The sequence below is a fragment of the Vicia villosa genome, unplaced genomic scaffold (assembly GCF_029867415.1).
Source record: "Vicia villosa cultivar HV-30 ecotype Madison, WI unplaced genomic scaffold, Vvil1.0 ctg.001882F_1_1, whole genome shotgun sequence".
In the NCBI taxonomy this organism is placed as follows: domain Eukaryota; kingdom Viridiplantae; phylum Streptophyta; class Magnoliopsida; order Fabales; family Fabaceae; genus Vicia; species Vicia villosa.
Genome location: NW_026705762.1, coordinates 219,474 through 228,526, shown reverse-complemented (window position 1 = coordinate 228,526; position 9,053 = coordinate 219,474).

Here is a 9,053-nt window from a genome sequence, read left to right as displayed (position 1 = left end):
TAATTCTTCTAATATATATACATAACAAGTCCAAATAGCAAGGGGACGAAAATCTGCAGATCAGAGTACCCTAGCTAGCTCCAAAAAGTGCAAGAACATCCAATTTCGATTTTGCAGTTGCAGGCTAGTTCAAGAGGACCTAAGCGCTCAAACATCTCCACCAAGACTCTCTGAACCTATTTGAATCATTACACGCAATCAAAACTTCCAGAACAACCTCCATTAAGGACAGGTTCGCCGCGAATTTCTTTGATCTGTACTCATCGATTCATAGCATATAATCATGATTTAGATGCATATTATTGTTTGTTATGGTGTGCAGAATGATTCTGGACATTTAATTGAATTTCTGTGCGCGTTTAGGGACAATTGCTTTGTTAGGGTTCGTCCTTTATTTTTGGGGTTTTTCTATTTAGAAAGTTTTGGATCCTGAAAGTGGTACAGGTGAAGTCGCATGGATTAAAGATTCATGAATATGGCTTTAGATCTAATTTTCGCATGCGTTTGAGTGTCTTTGCAGTTCACAGGTGTAATAGGTACGATGCTTTTATGGCTAATATGTTAAAAGCGCTGTGAAAAGCTCATTTGCAGGTTTCAGTGGAGAAGATGATGATTTGTCATCACCTCGTTGGTTGATTCGAACTTAGCGCGCGTTTTGTTTGTAATACGTGGTAGTTTTGTATATTATGCTTCTAACGCGTTCCTTTTCCAAAAAGCGCACTTGGCTCAGATGGCAACGCGCATTCTTGATAAACCATAAGGGGGCCGGTTCGAATCCTACCCCAAACATATTCTTTTTTCAAAGAACTAACTTGCAGATCTCCTGTGTCTCACACTTGAGTGCCTACCACACGCCCTCACCACAGCGTCGTTGGATGATGATTACCCACGGATCCAACGCATCTAAGGCCTGGAGTGCATATCATGGTCCTCAACTTGCCCACACACAACCATAAGCTCACCACATGGAATATAAGCTGAGTATTTTTTAATTTCTTATTTACTTTTAATTATGCAACATTATTTTGTTTATTTTATTTTTGATTTATATATTTCTTTTTTCTAAAAAATTCCTTTTAATAAAATCATTCTAAATTTTTATTTCTTTCTCACAACAGGCATAAGGATGATAAAAAAGTTTTATTTAATTTTTTAAATGTTTTTGATATACATAATCATTTAATTTAAATTACTTAATTAATTATAAAGATTTTTGTTAATTGGTATATTTGACCGAAACCCTATTTTCATTGAATTAATTAATTAGGTTAAAAACCAATAATTAATTAATTTAACTTTTATTTATTCTATTAACCATAGTTAACTTGTGCCCTAATCAGGGTTTAGGACGAACATTCATATACACTGAAAAATTTTCTTTTCTGTTTATGCCTTTTCAGGGTTATCGACATGGTTCACTCCGACAACGCGCCTGATCAAAAAACCAGAGCTAAGTATCTTATATTTAAAGCATATTTTATTTTCTTTTAAAATCAGGGGTTTGTCTTGCCTTCACTATTTCTGCCTTTGCCTTTTTCAGGGTTACCCCCGAGGCTTTCCGCCAACCATATCAGATCAAATTCGAAGCTAAGTGTCTTTTATTATTATTTTATTTATTAATTTCATTATTTTTACTTTTATGGTTAATGAAGTTTGCCCATGAACTTGATAATGCACTCATTCTCTGCTTTCTGTCTCCCCCTTCTCCTTTTCAGGGTTCGTTGATTGCCAAAGCTACGAGTTTGGTATCCCTAAACTCTAATCTTTTATTTTTCTGTTTAATTATTACTTGTGTCAAACCCTATTAAGGGATCCGCTGGTTACAATTTCCCTCCCCCATATTACTGTTTCTTGCCTTATATTATCTGCGTGGTTAGTAAAATAGGGAGTGGCAACCATGAATTGAATTTAGAATCGCTAATTTACAAGATAATATAATTGAATATAATCACGTGATTGGTGCACACACGCACGCTTTTGGGTAACCTCTCTGTTGCCTGTTGCCTGTTGCCTTGTTGCCTTGTTGCCTGTTGCCGGTTGCCTTTGTGTTTTTTGCAGAATAAGCCATGTCCCTCGAATATGAGGATACCTCAGCCATGCTGCCTCGATAACTAAAGGTCATGCGACCCTAAATGATGCTGCCTTCGATACACAAATATGACCTTGACCCTCGGAAGTTGCCTACGGAAAAAGGCTGAGGTATCTTCTGGCTGCCTACGAATAAGGCTTATTCTGATCCTTGCCTTAGATTACCTGCCCTTCTATGGCATGGGATAGTCTTATGGCAAAGGATGCTTCGACGACCCTTCAACCTCCAAACGAAAGGCTTCCTGCCCTCTTATGGCAAGGATAGACCCTTTCATTCTGAAAGGCTAAAAAGAGACCTATCATCTGAGTTTAAGGTAATTGCCCCTAATTGCCTTGCAATGCTCATCTTTAATATTCTTTCTCACAATTCTTCGAAAACTGGCTACGCTCATTTACGAGCTAAAGTCCAGTTTTTTCTTTCATCTACCTTTTTTTAAAAAACAAACGAGCAAGCAAAGCAATTAAGAGCCCATGGAAAACCATGGATGCAAAGGGTGCCTTACACCTTCCCTTTGCATAAATTACCCCCCGAACTTAGATTTCTTTAAAAAGGTTTTTTTTCTGTTTCTTTTTGCCTTTCCGAATTTGTTTGGATAAAATAAAAGTCGGTGGCGACTCTTGCTTACCGCGACATTTTCGATCGATAAAAAGTCAGTTCACCGTATTACAGAACTGGCGACTCTGCTGGGGATAAAATCCGATAAAAGAGGGGTTACCTTAAAAGTTTAGGATTCACTTTAAATGTTTTCTATTGTTTGCTTTGTTTGTTTTATTTTTCAGGGGCGTTTTGGGAATTAACTGAAGGACGAATCCTACACCCGGATTCAAGTACATCTAAGATAGGAAGTGGCATAGTCATGGCGACCTCCTTCATGTATGTGGAGGACTGGTCAATATGAGAGTTCACGCTTGAGTTAGGCCTTTATAGGTGTTTACATGCTTCTCTTGTATGAGGGAGGTTCGTGTGGATACCTGTGGGTGAGTCGGAGCTCAAGGACCGTTAGTAACCTTTAACCCATCCTGACTTTTAGGAACGTAGTGGGGGGACTACTCTTGATGTATGTTGAGAGCATAGCCGCTACCCGATACTACAGCTCAGATAGGTTCTTTCTCAAAGTATCATTGCATGGTATGTATGTATCATGTTCGAGGGTGCTTTAGGAGGGCTGACAATTCTGAGTAACTTGGTAGAACCCGTTGCTGAAATCTCCTTATCCATAGAAATACCCTTGGGAAGGACACCTGATCAGACCCCATGCAAGCCTTAAGCCAAAAATTGTGTGACTTGTGTGACTTGCGTGACTTGTGTGACTTGTTTGCGTTTGCTACTAACCTTCGCTTCCTTGCAGGTTTTAAAAGGACTTGTTTGTCCTTACTATCTCACACTATGACAAATGAATTTCATTCGCATAACATCATGACATCATGACATCATAAGCATAACATGATTAACTAACCCTTTCAAGGATCTTAGGAATTTAGGGCGCACAATTTCAGGTGCCCTTATCAAAGACTGAATTCCTATCAAGGGGCAAGAGGATTTATTTTCCTCTGGCCGCATACCTTCCAATTCAGAGACACAGTACCTATCAAGGGGCAAGAGGATTTATTTTCCTCTAGCCATATACTTTCAAATTCAGAAGTATCCCGAATCAAAGGCGATGACCCACTCGATATGGTGAGCTTGATTCTCAAAGAAAGACGTTCAAAGACAAAGTTCAGATGTCTTCAAATAAGGACGCGGCCAAATCATTTTCTAATGTTGCTAACTAAACGCCTAAAGATCCTTGAAAGTATTGCATTCGCATTCATAACATCGCATAACAGGTTTCTTACAATAGGTCTCTCATCCTTCCTCACTGTTTATTTCAGCATCATGGATCTCGAACAATCTGTCAAGGATCTCCAAGCTCAGAATACTGAATTTCAAGCTTTGATCCTGAACTTGTCCAAGGGGCAAGATGAACTGAAAGCCCTTCTGACTAAGAAGACAAAAACTCAGAAACCTAAAGGGGTGATCAACTTGGGAAGAAGGTTCAAAGGCCGTCCTAAGAAGGCCGAAGATGCTGAAATCCCTAAGGATGAGGAAGGAGAAGAGCATGATGGTGACACTGAAGGTAATGGGGATTTTGACGGCCAAGATGAGAGCGAAGAAGAGTATCCCGAAGACGAGGATGAATATGATGAGAAGTATAGGCTACTGGAAGAGCGTCTGAGAAGCGTGGAAATTCAGAAGGTACCTGGGCTGGACTTTGAAGAACTGGGACTCGTTCCTGGGGTTGTTATTCCTCCAAAATTCAAGACTCCCGCCTTTGCTAAATATGATGGAATCTCCTGTCCCAAGATGCACTTAAGGTCTTATGTAAGGAAGATTCAGCCTCACACTGCTGACAAGAGGCTCTGGATCCATTTCTTTCAGGAAAGTTTATCTGGAACTCAGCTTGAATGGTACTATCAACTCGAGAGTGTCAACATCCGTACCTGGGAAGATTTGGTTGTTGCTTTTTATCAGCAATACCAATACAATTCTGATCTCGCGCCAACTCGCATGCAACTACAAAGCATGTCTATGGGATCTAAGGAAAGTTTCAAGGAGTATGCTCAAAAGTGGAGAGATCTAGCTGGAAGAGTCAAACCCTCTCTAGCTGACAGAGAATTGGTCGATATGTTCATGAGTACACTGACTGGTCCTTTTTATAGCCATTTGCTGGGAAGTTCATCATCTGGATTCACTGAACTCATACTGATTGGGGAACGTGTAGAGAATGGCATTCGAAGTGGTAAGATTCAAGTGGCTGCATCCTCAGGTACCACAAAGAAGCATTTCAATGGGAGGTCAAATTCCAATGCTGTGTATGGGCAGAAAAGGATAAACCATGATCAATCTATTGGGGCAATTCTAAGCTCCACACCGGCGCCTCAACAAGGCCGTCAAAACAAACAAGATACACCAAGACGTCAATTCACAAAGATCAATATGTCGTTAGCTCAAGCTTTACAACATCTGCTAAAGGAAAATTTGATCACCCTTAGGGATCCTCCTAAGAATCCTAACACCTCTGCTCCTAGTTACAAGCCCAATGCGAGATGCGCATATCATTCTAATAGTCTTGGACATGACACAGAGAATTGTTGGCCATTGAAGAACAAGATCCAAGATATGATCGACGCCGGTGAAATTGAGTTCGACACCCCTGCAACTCCTAATGTGATCACTGCTCCCATGCCTAATCACAACAAGATTGCTAATGCTATGGATGGCTAGAAGGATGAACTTTTTAGATCATTAGATTTACTTTCATTTGCAATTTCTATTCTGTTTGTTTAAACATTCGACTTATGATAGACATTATCTGTTTCAATAATTATCATCAGTGCATTGCATATGTTTGTCTTGAATACATTATTTCGTTACCACTCATTTTAAAATTGCGTATTTACTTTGCATATGTTTTGTGCTTATTCAACTCCTGCTAAGCTGTAAACCTTTTGAGGGAGGATGACGAAAATAATACCGCAACCTCATACAGTATGCTTTTGAGCGGACTATGCTGAAGATGTACAGGCATTGTTTCGATTCCTAAACAGTGGAGATATAAGGATGTTAATCCCTCGTCAACCCCTTTGAGCCTAAGAAGTAGAAGTTTCTTTCTTGTACTAATTAAAACCCTTGATCATAACCTGGGGCAGGGTAGTTCTCAGTTAATTTGGCTGTGCATTCTATTTTAAGAGAATCATTCAGTACACCTTTCAACAAAGGTTTCAATCACAAGCGTTCATCCGCACACATCAAAGAAGTATGGGAGATGCCAATCAAAAGCCAATAATGCTTCATCAATCATTAAGCAAGACAGTCAATGTCTTTCAAAGAAAAAAAATGAATGAAAAAACATATATACAAAGAAAAGCCTGCTAAGTCAAAAATCAAAAAGAAGACTTAGGCAAAAATCAAGGTGTCTCGCTGACTGTATGCTCAAAATAGACAGTTCAGGCAAACGTTAGGGATATCAAAAAGATGAAAGAAGAGAAGTCAATAAATTCCTGAACAACACAATGTTGTGACTACCAAAAGGAAGAAGTGTCTGCCATCTCAAAAAGTTCTCTTTGTTTGTGAACCATCATCATTATCAAAGGTGCAAATCCAAGAGTCTCTTGGAACCTGAATGCATAAGTTGAGACTAAATGAGTTTAGGACTGAAGATCATCACGAAGAGGGGTGGGTACAATCAAATTTTGAGCCTTTGTCCTTTGTTTCTTAAACCGTGAACCAAGCCACGTTACAACCCTTGAAAGTCCTAACTGAAGCATGGTTAGTTCGAAAGCATACTGTCATAACAAAGGTATCCCGACTCCTTAAGGTTTACCTAAAATGCTGAGTTGATATTTCTCTTTTACAAACATCACATTGTTACAAATAGCATGTTTTTACAAATATCACGCTTCTACATCTTCGGTTTTAATGTTTTTCAAAAACTCGAGACAAACGTATGCATTGCATCTCACGAATACATTATTAAACATATCCTGCTACATAATTTCAAATGTTAGCATCAGAAAGAACTTGCACAGAGTACAACTAATGACTGAAAGTTATCCCGACAAAACAAAATTACTCCAAGAAGTCATGTCTCTTACGTATACAAGGGGCATGACGCGTTTTGCCCAATCAATCTGAGGCAATCAATTCGAGATTCCGAGACTCTCTCATGGATGGTCGAACAATCAGGGGCATGCATCCAAGCATATCTAAAGCTACTCCCCAATCAACGCGAGACATTGTCATGAGCCTATAATTACTGGGGGCATATTGCCCATAGTGTACATCTCACAAAGACCTCGTGAGGCGAACCTTTCCAAAGTTCCTGTTAACTGGGGCAAATCTATGCAAGTCCAGTTCAACATTTCGATCAATACTCAGTAGCGTGTCCTGAATCGAGTAGTAAATAACTATGATACTGGGGGCAACTCTCAAGACACCCACATCTCCCCACAGAGCCAGAAGATCATATCCCCTCAGAGTAATCATTAAAAAGATATCTTCAAATGTGCTCGTCCCAACAAAGACATGACTCCCCAACAGAGTTTACATCTTCGACACTATTATTTCTCCAACAAGTTGCTCTTCTTCAACATGGTCCATTTATATCTCTAAATCAGGGTACATCAAATTACTGATCATCCCCAAGCAGAAACCGTAAATCCCCAGCTGAACATCTTCAAAGATACAGAGATTTATTTTCTCAATCAAGACAACATGAATCATATTCACATATCACATGTCATAAACATATTCATACAATTGCATACATGTTCATACATAATACATAAAACAGCGCGACAATTGCATACATAACATACGAGGTCCTCATTTATTTTGAGAATCCCGTCACATAAACACATTGCATGCATCATGACATGGCATAAAGAAAACTAACCTCTACTTTTCAGGATACCACTATCTCCATTTACAAGAGTTAAGTCGACACCTTTGACGGTTCCTTAACAATCTATTTTCAAGTATTAAGTCGATACCTTTGACGGTTCCTTAATATATCAAGAGTTAAGTCGACACCTTTGACGGTTCCTTAACGACACACTTCAGATATAAGTCGACACCTTTGACGGTTCCTTATACAATCTATCTACATATCTGAGTCGATACCTTTGACGGTGCCTCAATGATATGCTTCAGATATAAGTCGACACCTTTGACGGTTCCTTATACAATCTATCTGCATATCTGAGTCGATACCTTTGACGGTGCCTCAATGATATGCTTCAAAGTTAAGTCGACACCTTTGACGGTTCCTTAACAACCCACATCAAGAGTTAAGTCGACACCTTTGACGGTTCCTTAACAACACATTTCAGATATAAGTCGACACCTTTGACGGTTCCTTATACAATCTATCTGCATATCTGAGTCGATACCTTTGACGGTGCCTCAATGATATGCTTCAAATTTAAGTCGATACCTTTGACGGTTCCTTAACAACACATTTCAGATATAAGTCGACACCTTTGACGGTTCCTTATACAATCTATCTGCATATCTGAGTCGATACCTTTGACGGTGCCTCAATGATATGCTTCAAATTTAAGTCGATACCTTTGACGGTTCCTTAAACAACCCAACACAGATTTAAGTCGATACCTTTGACGGTTCCTTAAACAACCCAACACAGATTTAAGTCGATACCTTTGACGGTTCCTTAAACAACCCAACACAGATTTGAGTCGATACCTTTGACGGTTCCTCAACATTCAAAAAAGGGAAGACAACAAAAGCAGAAATTTTGCAACAATCCATACTCCAACAACTATCAGATGGCATCTACAAACCCATCGCCGACAAAAGTCCCTACTGCAAATAGGGCAAATTTCTTGGTATTCTAGTGTTCAATCATCTTCCACCTTCAGATACGGACTGGCATACAGACCACTCTACATCTTCAGGTTTAAGATAATTGAACAGGGGCAGCTGTCATACCCCAAAATTTTCCCATGTTATTTTCCACACATAAAATCAAAACAAAAGACAAAGCTCCAAAACACACTCTCCTATACAAAAGCTCTGAACTAGGGTTTGATTAATTCAATGGAAAATCATTGAATCAATGGCTCAAGATGGTTCCATAGGGTCACTAACATCCCAAAGTATCTCCATATAAAGTTTCAAGTCAAACAGAGCAAATTTAGTCCCTCAAATCCTGATTAGGTCAACAGTCGACTCCCAAGGGCAAAACAGTCATTTCAAGTCAATATACAGTCAAAATTCAAGATATTTGGTCAACAACATCCTCATAACCCTAAAATCATCATTTGATCAAGGTTTGATCATGATGATGCGAGGAAAGATCAGAAAAGTCAAAAGTCAAAAGTTACTATTTTGGGCATGAACTGAAAAAGTCAACCAAACTTTGGAAATTCACCAAATATTCATACTTCATCAGAAAAATTCCCAC